Below are 14,399 nucleotides of genomic sequence, written 5' to 3' on the forward strand. Positions count from 1 at the left end.
GTGCGCATTCCCCTTTACTGTTATTGTTATTGACCATAATCACCTTTTACCAGGGACGTAATCAAAAATGTAGACTCTTAATCTAAAACAGGGCTGGTCTGCCTGACAACAGCATTGTCATTGTATGACACAATTGAGGCATAAACACATAAGCCTATCTTTGCATATCCATCCATTTATTGCTGTTGGTTATTAGAGGAAGAACTACAACGGGCAGCAGATACTGTAGAACAGGAGTGTCAAACAAATTTTGTTCCCGCTGGCTGCATTCGGTCTTCACCGAGGTCTGGATGGCTGCACTTGAAATGGGTTATATTTCCTTGCTGTCAAAATTGGCAAAAGAGTGTCCTCTCTCCATTGCTTTTGTAATTTGTTATGCTGTCTGGCTTTAGTTTCGATGACTGTTAGCAAGCTGGACAGAGTGAATAGGCTGTAAATGTAGGTCCATTATCATTTCTACACATTTTTTTATTTAATTGCAGTCATTTCAATGTCAATTGAGATCACCCACCCAAATTTAAAAAATATATAATATACAGTGCCTACAGGCTGTCTTTGTAAATAAGAATTTGTTCTTAACTGACTTTCCTAGTTAAATAAAGGTAAAACCCCCCAAAAATGCAACCCCTTTGTTATGGCAACCCTGTTCAGGAGTAAAAATGTGCTTAACAAGTCAATTAATAAGTTGCATGGATTCATTCTGTGTTTAATAATAGTGGTCAACATTATGTTTTGAATGATTACCCTATCTCTTTACACCACACATACAATTATCTGTAAGTAGTAGTAGTGAATTTCAAGCACATATTCAACCACGAAGACCAGGGAGGTTTTCCAATGCCTCGCAAAGAATGGCACCTATTGGTAGATGTGTCAAAACAAAAAAAGCAGACACGGAATATCCCTTTGAGCGTGTTGAAGTTATTTATTATGCTTTGGATGGTGTATCAATACACCCAGTCACTACAAAGATACAGGCGTCCTTCCTAACTCAGTTGCCGAAGAGGAATAAAACCGTTCAGGGATTTCACCTGGTGATTTTAAAACAGTTACAGAGTTTAATGGCTGTGAGAGGAGAAAACTGAGGATGGCTCAACAACATTGTAGTTACTCCACAATACTAACCTGAATGACAGAGTGAAAATAATAAAAATATTCCAAGAAATGCATTTTGTTTGCAATAAGCCACTAAAGTAATACAGCAGAAAACGTGACAAAGAAGTTAACTTTTTGTCTTGAATTAAAAGCAATATGTTTTGGGAAAATCCAACAACACATCACTGAATACACTCTTCATATTTTCAAGCATGGGGGTGGCTGCATGATGTTATGGACATGCAGGTCATCGTCAAGGATTAGGGAGTTCTTTGGGGGATAAAAATAAACGGAATAGAACTAAGCACAGGCAAAATCCTAGAGGAATACCTACCGCTGCAATCGCTGCCAAAGGTGTATGTATTAATTTCCAACATGTATTGACCCACGGGGTTTAGTACTTATTTCATTAGTCTTAAACAAAAAATAGAATTTCTCTTACACTTTGATATTACAGATTATTTTGTGTAGATTGTTGAAAAAAAAGACAATCAATTTTAATCCGAATGTGTGTGAATACTTTCTTAAGGCACTGTATATTTACTCAAACCACCTCATGGGCGGGATATCTCCTCAAGGTAATGTTTAATTTTGTACTTTTATATAGTACACATACTGTAACTTAATGTCAATCTTTGCCTCTCACTGCTCTAACCAAGAACTGAACAATGCATCTAAAATTAAACTGACAGCCATGACACACTCTCTCTCTATCTCTCTCTCTCTCCTCTTCCCTTCCATGTAACATAAACAGGCTCTTTAGCAATGGCAGCCAGGCAGGTTTATTTTGATGAGAGGATGTGAGCCCAGCAGATGCAAATCAATTCATAAAATGCAGCGCCATTATAGAATGGAGCAGCCATCCCTACCACATGATGGCCTTTCTCCTACTCTGAAGACTGACTCTGATATGTGGTTGTTGACTGTGGTATGTGGTCGTTTACTGTAAAATTTGGTTGTCTCAACTAGCTATCTTTAGATGAACGCACTAACTGTAAGTTGCTCTGGATAAGACTGTTTGCTAAATGACTAAAATGTTAAATGTATATGATGGTTTCATGCTGCGGGGCACTGGTCTGTCTCAGCTGTCAGGCTCCTGCTAATGCTGACCAAGGTTACATCGCATAGCATGCTGGCACTTGAAAACTACCAGTTGACACCTGGTGGACTGTGGAAAGAAGAACATTTACAAAGAGACACCAGGAAAGGATGTTTTTTTCAGATTCTTCCTGAAATGTAAGCTTCGGAAGTACAATAATAATGGACATATTAACAATGTATACACTATACATATGATATCAGTGTTGTTATATAATGTATAATGTTAATACATTTCAGAAGTCTGCATTTCATTTATGGGTCTGGCTTTGTAAACCGTGTGAAAATGAGCCCTAATCCACCAGATCTGTAAGGATGTTCTTGTACTACTTGCTCTCTGTTACCGATAAGCCCGTACAAACAGTCTTGAAACCGATCGGCTGCTGCTATTGAAAAACTCTTTGTGTAGCGAGCTGCACATGTTGTACCCAGAGTTTGTGTTGGGTCTCTTATTGAGCGTGGGATCCTGGTGGATGACAATAACATCAAAAACACACTGCCTCAGCCTTCATGTTCCTACTCTCTATATTGTGGGACTGTGCCCTCTCCTCTGGTATCAAAGCATTCCTGTTTGACCAAACGCCGCCTTTGAACACCAACTCATCTTTTTGATCATTGACAGAAATTGTTAATGAATGATAGATGACACCAACCTGTTAACCAGAATAATGTTGTTACGCAATGCAAAACAAAACCTAACAAAACAAAAAACCCAGCTAAAGGCCTTATAAACAGCCTATTTCACCAATTTAATGAATTTAACATTCACATCAAGCAAGGTGTCACGACTTCCGCCGAAGTCGGTCCCTCTCCTTGTTCGGGCGGCGTTCGGCGGTCGACGTCACCGACCTTCTAGCCACCGCCGATCCACTTTTCATTTTCCATTTTTTTTGTCTTTGTCTTACACACCTGGTTTCACTCTCCCAATTACCTGTTTATTATTTAACCCTCTGTTCCCCATGTTTGTTTGTGAGTGATTGTTCTTTGTACATCGGTCCGTTATTGTGGGCTCGCTATATTGCTTTGTAAAGTACGTTGATTACTCATATCTGCTGTCCTGCGTCTGACTCTCTGCACCAGCTACACACAGGACCATTACAGAATCACTCACCACGAATGGAGTCAGCAGGAGCAGTGGCGGTGGAGGGCGTCTGCTCCTGCTGACTCCATTCGTGGTGATGTTGCAACGTCTGGGCACCGCCATGGATTGCGTGCTGCAGACGATGGATCCTTGGGAGAGAGGAGGTTTTCCAGCGCCTCCACCAGTCCCACTACAGCAGGCCCCACTGTCCACCCCTCCTTCACCCGGTCCCAGCGGGATTCGACTCGCACTCCCGAGGGAGTATGATGGGACGGCTGCTGGATGCCAGGGGTTCCTATTCCAGCTGGAGCTCTACCTGGCGACCGTCCACCCGGCTCCTTCGGGACGTGAGAGCGTGCCCGCCCTCATCTCCTGCCTCTCAGGCAAAGCCCTGGAGTGGGCCAACGCCGTATGGAGTGAAGGACAGAGTTCGCAGAGTTCACCTGCCTCAGGTGAACGTCTGTTCCACCTGAGGCAGGGGACGAGGAGCGCGCAAGATTTCGCTTTGGACTTCCGGACCCTGGCCGCCAGCGCGGGATGGAACGACAGGGCCCTGATCGATCACTACCGGTGCAGTCTGCGCGAGGACGTCCGTCGGGAGTTGGCCTGCCGAGAAACCACCCTCACGTTGGACCAGCTGGTGGACCTGGATGGACAACCTGCTAGCTACCCGCAGACATCCGGATCGGGGCCTGTCAGTTCCATCCCCCAGCACCTCCGCTCCGACGCCCATGGAGTTGGGAGGTGCTGCACTTAGGGCGACCGGAGGAGGGGCCATTCCCTGCACCATCTGTGGCCGCAGAGGGCACACTGCTGGTCGGTGCTGGGGGGGGTTCCTCAGGGAGTCGAGGCAGTAGGCAGGGCACTATCGTGTCACCCCAGGTGAGTCGGCACCAGGCTCACCCAGAGCTCCCTATTGCTCACATGTATGTGTTTATTACATTTCCTGAGTTTTCCCCGCATTCCCAGCATAAGGCGCTCATAGATTCAGGCGAAGCTGGGAATTTTATTGACCGTTCATTTGCCCATAGTTTAGGGATCCCCCTTGTTCCTGTGGATATGCCCTTCCCTGTGCACGCCCTAGATAGTCGACCATTAGGGTCAGGGCTGATTAGGGAGGCCACCGCTCCACTAGACATAGTTACACAGGAGGGTCACAAGGAGAGAATCAGTCTCTTCCTTATTGATTCTCCTGCGTTTCCCGTGGTACTGGGCCTGCCCTGGTTGGCCTGTCATGACCCCACTATTTCGTGGCAACAGAGGGCTTTCAAGGGGTGGTCACGAGAGGTGTGTGAGGGTTTCCATCGGTGCGACTACGGTGGGAAGTCCAGGACAGGTCTCCACCGTGGGCATCCCCTCAGAATATGCCGATTTGGTTCTCGCCTTCCGTAAGAAGAGGGCGACTAAATTACCACCCCATCGACAGGGGGATTGTGCGATAAATCTCCTGGTAGACGCAGCACTTCCCAGGAGTCACATGTATCCTCTGTCACAGGAGGAGACGGTGGCTATGGAAACATATGTCTCCAAATCCCTGGGGAAGGGATACATTTGGCCCTCCACTTCACCTGCCTCCTCGAGTTTATTTTTTGTGAAGAAGAAGGGATGGGGATCTGCTCCCATGTATTGACTATCGAGGTATCAATCAGATCACAGTGAGGTACAGCTACCCGCTGCCTCTCATCGCCAGTGCGATCGAGTCAATGCACGGCGCGCGCTTCTTCACAAAATTGGATCTCAGGAGCGCTTACAACCTGGTGCGTATCCGGGAGGGGGACGAGTGGAAGATGGCATTTAGTACCACCTCAGGGCACTATGAGTACCTCGTCATGCCGTACGGGTTGATGAATGCTCCATCAGTCTTCCAGGCCTTTGTTGGCGAGATTTTCCAGGACCTGCACGGCAGGGTGTAGTGGTGTATATCGACGACATTCTGATATACTCCGCTACACGCACCGAGCATGTGTCCCTGGTGCGCAGGGTGCTTGATCGACTGTTGGAGCATGACCTGTACATCAAGGCTGAGAAATGTCTGTTCTTCCAACAGTCCGTCTCCTTCCTAGGGTACTGCATTTCCACTTCAGGGGTGGAGATGGAGAGTGACCGCATTTCAGCCGTGCGTAATTGGCCGACTCCCACCACGGTAATGGAAGTGCAGCGGTTTCTCGGGTTTGTCAACTCCTACCGGAGGTTTATCCAGGGTTTTGGTCAGGTAGCAGCTCCCATTACCTCACTGCTGAAGGGGGAACGGTGCGGCTGCAGTGGTCGGCTGAGGCGGATCCCTCTTTGGCGTTCATATTGTAGGTGGACGCTTCCGAGGCTGGGATAGAAGCCGTGCTCTCTCAGCGCTCGGGCACACCACCAAAGCTCCGCCTCTGTGTTTTCTTTTCGAAGAAGCTCAGCCCGGCGGAGCGAAACTATGATGTGGGGGACCGAGAGCTGTTGGCTGTTGTAAAGGCTCTGAAGGCGTGGGGACATTGGCTTGAGGGGGCTAAACACCCTTTTCTCATCTGGACTGACCACCGCAATCTGGAGTATATCTGGGCGGCGAGGAGACTGAACCCTCGCCAGGCAAGGTGGGCCATGTTCTTTACACGTTTTGTTTTCACTCTGTCCTACAGACCAGATTCCCAGAACACTAAGGCAGACGCACTGTCCCGGATGTATGACACAGAGGAGCGGTCCATGGATCACACTCCCATACTTCCGGCGTCTTGCCTGGTGGCACCGGTGGTGTGGGAGCTGGACGCGGACATCAAGCAGGCGTTACGCTCAGAGCCCACTCCCCCCCAGTGTCCAGCTGGGCGCCTGTACGTTCCGTCTGCTGTCCACGACAGGTTGATCTATTGGGCCCACACGTCACCCTCCTCTGGTCACCCTGGCATCGTTTGGACGGTGCGTTGCCTTCGTGGGAATTTACTGGTGGTCCACCTTGGCCAAGGACGTGTTTCCTCCTGCTCGGTGTGCGCCCAGTGCAAGGCTCCCAGGCACCTGCCCAGAGGGAAGTTACAACCCCTACCCGTTCCACAACGGCCGTGGTCGCACCTGTCGGTGGACTTCCTGACGGATCTTCCTCCCTCACAGGGCAACACCACGATCCTGGTTGTTGTGGATCGGTTTTCTAAGTCCTGCGGGTAGAGAGAGTAAACCAGGATGTGGGTAGGTTTCTGTGGTCATATTGCTAGGACCGGCCGGGGGAGTGAGCGGCGTTCATCCCCTGGGCAGAGATGGCACAAAACTCACTCCGCCACTCCTCCACTAACATCTCTCCTTTCCAGTGCGTCCTGGGGTATCAGCCGGTTCTGGCACCGTGGCATCAAAGGCAGATCGAAGCTCCTGCAGTGGACGAATGGTTTAAGCGCTCGGAGGAGACCTGGGATGCCGCCCATGTGCACCTACAACGGGCCGTGAGGCTGCAAAAGGCGAGCGCCGACCGCCACCGCAGCAAGGCCCCGGTGTTCGCACCGGGGGACCGGGTCTGGCTCTCGACCCGAAACCTGCCCCTCCGCCTGCCCTGCCGGAAGCTGGGCCCGCGGTTTGTGGGGCCATTCAAAGTCCTGAGGAGACTGAACGAGGTATGCTACAGGTTACAGCTTCCCCCAGATTACCGTAATAATCCATCCTTCCATGGTTCTCTCCTCAGGCCGGTGGTGGCTGGTCCACTCCAGGAGTCTGAGGTGCGGGAGGTTCCTCCGCCCCCTCTGGACATCGAGGGGGCCCCGGCGTATGCTGTTCGAGCCATCCTGGTCTCGAGGCGTCGGGCGAGGGGCCTTCAGTACCTCATGGAGTGGGAGGGGTACGGTCCTGAGGAGAGATGCTGGGTGCCGGTGGAGGACGTCTTGGACCCTTCGTTGCTGCGGGAGTTACACCGTCTCCGTCCGGATCGTCCTGCGCCTCGTCCTCCGGGTCGTCCCCGAGGTTGGTGTCGGCGCGTGGTCAAGTGGTGGGTACTGTCACGACTTCCACCGAAGTCAGTCCCTCTCCTTGTTCGGGCGTTGTTCGGCGGTCGACGTCACCGGCCTTCTAGCCACCGCCTATCCACGTTTCATTTTCCATTTGTTTTGTCTTTGTCTTACACACCTGGTTTCACTCTCCCAATTACCTGTTTATTATTTAACCCTCTGTTCCTCATGTTTGTTTGTGAGTGATTGTTCTTTGTACATCGGTCCGTTATTGTGGGCTCGCTATATTGCTTTGTATCTTGTATATTTTAGTAAAGTACGTTGATTACTCATATCTGCTGTCCTGCGCCTGACTCTCTACACCAGCTACACACAGGACAATTACAGACTGATTATCAACCTAGGTTACTGGGTGGGACGGGAAGAGGTTCTTTGCATTCTTGCATTCTTTGGGGTGTGGGGGTGGTTCGGAGGGGTTGGACGCATAGGTCAGGGTTATCTTTGTTTATTAGATTTTTTTGTACCTGTAATTACTACAGTCCTAATTATTACTATAGTATATACTACAGTCCGCAAAAACACTACAGTTTATTACTACATTGCATAATACAGTCTGCAAAAACAATACAGTAATTCATATAGCTTTTTTAATTGTAGTATTTAAACTATAATGAACTGTAAATACTACAGTATACTTCAGTCATGTCTGCAAAAACACTACAGTGAATACTATAGTATTTAGTATTTTGTTAGCTGGCCTGTGTCATGCTGCCACTGCATGCACCTGTGACTGTCATCTGCAGGGCTTGTGTGCCGGCCATTTTGACTGGGTGGAACAGATGGCAGCCCGGTGGAGGTGGAGAGGCGATGAGAACCTTTCACAGTGGACAATCCTGGGGCAGTTGAGCAGCGGGCCATCTGCTTGACACTCCTAAAAATTACCAACTTTCAACACCTCTCCATGACGCCTTGTCCTCCATGCTCCAACACGTCCAACAGGCAGGAGCCACAGGAAAACTCTCAGGGCTTTCAAACAAACAACAGGTCCTCTTCACTCTCATGGGAGTTAAAGTAGTAGAGCTCCTGATACATTTCAGGTCGGTCAATGGATTTCTCAACATGATTCTCTCTACTGCATTGGGATCCTGTCTGTCTGAATGGCTCTTCTCAGCAGGCCATCTGGTAGGCACTGATCTCACAATAGATGGCACTATCTTAAGGAGAGGAAGGGTGTGGATGTGGATGTGGGTGTGGATGTGGGTGGGTGTGAGTCCAGCTACTGTAGGTAGGGTGTGAGCTTTGCTCTGCATGGATTCAGGAGAGAGGAGGGTGGCCAGATCTATTTGGGACAGAGGTCCACGAGCCAGTGGGAGAGAGTCTGCTTCTTGTCCCACACAGGACTGGAACCTCCATCAGAAGCTAGCCAACAAACTATTTACTAGCTACTAGTCATTGTTTGCCACTGCTAGCGTTCTTCACCTATAGCTCAGACACTAGCCAGCATTAGCTCGGACAATTACCTGCCAGTGTGCACAGCGTGATATCAACCCAGAGCATATCGGACTACTTTTCTCCACCACATCACCGGATTTCCTGCCGAAAGCTCTGGACCATTACACCGGATCATCGCAGCTATCTAGCTGCAACTGAGTGTGCTACTGTTGGCTAACGCCTCTGTCCCGAAGCAAGCACCAGTTAGCCTTGAGCGAGCCTTGAGCTAGGCCCATCGACGGAGAATAGCAGCTAATTCATGGCCTACAATACCTCTTTTGCCAATTGGCCTGGACCCTTTATTGTCGACACGGAGCCCCGCCGATCCATCACGACTGGTCTGCTGATGTAATCGTCTGATGTGGTTTCAACAGGCTTTTCCGTTGCGATGTCGCCGAAGACCCATCTGCTAGCCCCTACCCTCTAGCTTTCTGAACGCCGTGTCTCCCGCTCGCCTAGCGTTGTAGTGACTACCGAACGGCTCCCTGACTCACCTATTTCTGCTCATTGGACCCTATGATCACTCGGCTACACAGCTGATGCCTGCTGGTCTGTTCATTAACACTGTACCTTATTTTGTTTATCTGTCGGCCCCAGCCTCAAACTCAGGTCCTGTGTGTACCTAACTGACCCTCTGCCCATTCATCGCCATTTACCCGTTGTTGTCTTAGCTCTCCCGACCTACAACCGTAATTGCTTTATGCATAGCTCTAATGTCAATATGCCTTGTCTACTGCTGTTTCAGTTAGTTATTATTGTTTTATTTCACTATAGAGCCCCCAGTCCTGCTCAACATGCCTTAGATAGCTCTTTTGTCCCACCCCTCATGCATGCGGAGACCTCACCTGGCTTAACTGGTGCCTCCAGAGACGCAACCTCTCTCATCGTCACTCAATGCCTAGGTTTTTCTCCACTGTACTCACATCCTACCATACCATTGTCTGTACATTATGCCCTGAATCTATTCTACCATGCCCAGAAATCTGCTCCTTTTATTCTCTGTTCCCTATGCACTAGACGACCAGTTCTTATAGCCTTTAGCCGTACCTTTATACTACTCATCCTCTGTTCCTTTTTTATTTATTTTTAAAAGGTCAGTTAAGCACAAATTCTTATTTTCAATGACGGCCAAGGAACAGTGGGTTAACTGCCTTGTTCAGGGGCAGAACGTCAGATTTTTACCTTATCAGCTCAGGGATTCGATCTTGCAACCTTTTGGTTACTAGTCCAACGCTCTAAACACTAGGCTACCTGCCGCCCCGTTCCTCTGGTGATGTAGAGGTTAACCCAGGCCCTGTAGCACCCAGTTCTACATCTATTCCCCAGGCGCTCTCATTTGTTGACTTCTGTAACCGTAACCGTAAAAATTTAGAACTAAGAACAGATATAACCCCTGGTTCACTCCTAACCTGACTGCCCTTGACCAGCACACAAACATCCTGTGGCGTACTGCATTAGCGTTGAATAGCCCCCGCGATATGCAACTTTTCAGGGAAGTCAGGAACCAATATACACAGTCAGTTAGGAAAGCATAGGCTATCTTTGTCAAACATAAATTTGCATCCTGTAGCACTAATTCCAAAAAGTTTTGGGACACTGTAAAGTCCATGGAGAATAAGAGTACCTCCTCCCAGCTGCCCACTGCACTGAGGCTAGGAAACACTGTCACCACCGATAAATCTATGATAATTGAGAATTTCAAGAAGCATTTTTCCTCGGCCGGCCATGCTTTCCACCTAGCTACCCACAGCGCTGTACCCCCCGCAGCAACCTGCCCAAGTTCCCCCCCCCCCCCCCCGCTTCCCCTTCACCCAAATCCAGAGAGCTGATGTTCTGAAAGAGCTGCAAAATCTGGACCCCTAATCTCTTTCGTATCGTCTGAGATCCCTAAAGATTGGAAAGCTGTCGCGGTCATCCCCCTCTTCAAAAGGGGGAGACACTCTAGACCCAAACTGTTACAGACCTATATCCATCCTGCCCTGCCTTTCTAGTCTTCGAAAGCCAACAAACAGATCACTGACCATTTCGAATCCCACCGTACCTTCTCCGCTATGCAATCCGGTTTCCGAGCTGGTCATGGGTGCACCTCAGCCACGCTCAAGGTCCTAAACGATATCATAACCGCCATCAATAAAAGACAGTACTGTGCAGCCGTATTCATCGACCTGGCCAAGGCTTTCGACTCTGTCAATCACCGAATTCTTATCGGCAGACTCAATAGCCTTGGTTTCTCAAATGATTGCCTCACCTGGTTCACCAACTACTTCTCAGATGGAGTTCAGTGTGTCAAATCGGAGGGCCTGTTGTCCGGACCTCTGGCAGTCTCTATGGGGGTGCCATAGGGTTCAATTCTTGGGCTGACTCTTTTCTCTGTATTTATCAATGATGTTGCTCTTGCTGCTGGTGATTCTCTGATCCATGTCTACGCAGACGACACCATTCTGTATACATCTGGCCCTTCTTTGGACACTGTGTTAACAAACCTCCAAACGAGCTTCAACACCATACAACACTCCTTCCGTGGCCTCCAACTGCTCTTAAATGCTAGTAAAACTAAATGCATGCTCTTCAACCGATCGCTGCCCGCACCCGCCCGTCTGACTAGCATCACTACTCTGGACAGTTCTGACTATGTGGACAACTACAAATACCTAGGTGTCTGGTTAGACTGTAAACTCTCCTTCCAGACTCACAATAAGCATCTCCAATCCAAAATTAAATCAAAGAATTGGCTTCCTATTTCGCAACAATGCCTCCTTCACTCATGCTGCCAAACATACCATCGTAAAACTGACTATCCTACCGATCCTTGACTTCGGTGATATCATTTACAAAATAGCCTCCAACACTCTACTCGGCAAATTGGAAGTAGTCTATCACAGTGCCATCCGTTTTGTCACTAAAGTCCAATATACTACCCACCACTGCGACCTGTATGCTCTTGTTGGATGGCCCTCGCTACATATCCGTCGCCAAAACCACTGGCTCCAGTTCATCTGTAAGCCCTTGCTAGGTAAAACCCCACCTTCTCAGCTCACTGGTCACCATAGCAACACCTACCTGTAGGAGGCATTCCAGCAGGTATATTTCACTGGTCATCCCTGAACCTTTGGCCTCCTTTCCTTACAATTCTCTGCTGCCAATGACTGGAACGAATTGCAAAAGTCACTGAAGCTGGAGACTTATATCTCCCTCACTAACTATACGCATCAGCTATCAGAGAAGCTTATTGATCACTGCACCTGTACACAGCCCATCTGTAAATAGCCCACCCAACTACCTCATCCCCATATTGTTCTTTTTTTGCACCCCAGTATCTCTACTTGCACATCATCATCTGCACATCTATCACTCCAGTGTTAATGCTAAATTGTAATTATTTTGCCACTATGGCCTATTTATTGACTTACCTCCCTAATCTTACTACATTTGCACACACTGTATATAGCTTTTTTCTACTGTGTTATTGACTGTACGTTTGTCTATCCCATGTGTAACTCTGTGTTGTTGTTTTTGTCGCACTGCTTTGCTTTATCTTGGCCAGGTCGCAGTTGTAAACGAGAACTTGTTCTCAACTGGCCTACCTGGTTAAATAAAGGTGAAATAAAAACATTTTTATAAAAAAAACACAGGAAGGGCTCATCAAACTGGAAAGCCCACAGCTGTCAGCTCTCTAGGACAGGGCCACAGTAGAAGATGTTGGCCCGTGTGGACAGCAGGATTTTCCAGCTAAGCACTCAGACTCATTCCCCACAGCCCAGCTTCAGACTAATTTCCCACAGCCCACCGCACACTGGCCCAAATCAATTGACACACGTCTTGGACTAATGGACCAAGACACAGCTATTATATTGTTTTAGAGACTATTCAAACTTGAAACAACCCCATAAATGTGCAGTGGTACTGCAGTTTGGTTTACGGCTTCAATACACTTTGTAATTGAATTGAATCTCCTATCACTCTTTGATCGAAGAGTATTCAGCGCAATGACAAGAGTCAGACTATATGGTACACGGTTGGAATAGAAGGGAAATTAACCTCTTTGACTATTTAATATAAATAGATTAGTATGATCTGATTAGGCACATGGTAGTTACTCACACTGTTGCCGTTTCTCCTGATGGTAGGAAATGTGCAGTATGTTTCCCATGTTACGGCCTTACGCTCTTTCTCCAAGCTGTGCTGTGTTGTAGCCAGCTGCAGTGAATGGTGCCAAACAGTAGCTATAGCTCTGGGGGTTGAGCCTGTTTGAACCTGTTACCTATCTGCATATGGGAAAGACATCTAATCACAACCACAAACAGATTAGATAGCAGCTACTTGTAAAACAATATCACAATGTAAAGAGAAACCTTGAAAGCGTTTGCTAAACAAAATAATGGAGAGAGAACATTGGGACCTTAAAGACACATTAACTGAGTCAGCATGTGTAGCTTAGCTGCTAAACGTCCATGTATATACAGTTGAAGTCGGAAGTTTACATACACCTTAGCCAAATACATTTAAACTCAGTTTCACAATTCCTGACATTTAGTCCTAGTAAAAATTCCCTGTCTTAGGTCAGTTAGGATCACCACTTTATTTTAAGAATGTGAAATGTCAGAATAATAGTAGAGAGAATTATTTATTTCAGCTTTTATTTCTTTCATCACATTCCCAGTGGGGCAGGTTTCAATACACTCGCCTTTAAATTGTTTAACTTGGGTCAAATATTTCAGGTAGCCTTCCACAAGCTTCCCACACTAAGTTGGCTGAATTTTGGTCCATTCCTCCTGACCGAGCTGGTGTAACTGAGTCAGGTTTGTAGACCTCCTTGCTCGCACATGCTTTTTCAGGTCTGCCCACAAATTGTCTATGGGATTGAGGTCAGAGCTTTGTGATGGCCACTCCAATACCTTGACTTTGTTGTCCTTAAGCCATTTTGCCACAACTTTGGAAGTATGCTTGGGGTCATTGTCCATTTGGAAGACCCATTTGCGACCAAGCTTTAACTTACTGGCTGATGTCTTGAGATTTTGCTTCAATATATCCAAATAATTTTCCTACCTCATGATGCCATCTATTTTGTGAAGTGCACCAGTCCCTCCTGCAGCAAAGCACCCCCACAACAAGATGCTGCCACCCCCGTGCTTCATGGTTGGGATGGTGTTCTTCGGCTTGCAAGCTTCCCCCATTTTCCTCCAAACATAACGATGGTCATTATGGCCAAACAGTTCTATTTTTGTTTCATCAGACCAGAGGACATTCCTCCAAAAAGTATGATCTTTGTCCCCATGTGCAGTTGCAAACCGTAGCGGTTTTGGAGCAGTGGCTTCTTCCTTGCTGAGTTGCCTTTCAGGTCATGACGATATGGGACTCGTTTTACTGTGGATATAGATACTTTTGTACCTGTTTCCTCCAGCATCTTCACAAGGTCCTTTGCTGTTGTTCTGGGATTGATTTGCACTTTTCGCACCAAAGTACTTTCAACTCTAGTAGACAGAACGCGTCTCCTTCCTGACCGGTATGACGGCTGCGTGGTCCCATGGTGTTTATACTTGCGTACTATTGTTTGTACAGATGAACGTGGTACCTTCAGGCGTTTGGAAATTGCTCCCAAGGATGAACCAGACTTGTGGAGATCTACAGATTTCTTTTGAGAGGCACTGAGTTTGAAGGTAGGCCGTGAAATACATCCACAGGTACACCTCCAATTGACTCAAATGATGTCAATTAACCTATCAGAAGCTTCT

The sequence above is a fragment of the Salvelinus alpinus genome, chromosome 4 (assembly GCF_045679555.1).
Source record: "Salvelinus alpinus chromosome 4, SLU_Salpinus.1, whole genome shotgun sequence".
NCBI lineage: Eukaryota > Metazoa > Chordata > Actinopteri > Salmoniformes > Salmonidae > Salvelinus > Salvelinus alpinus.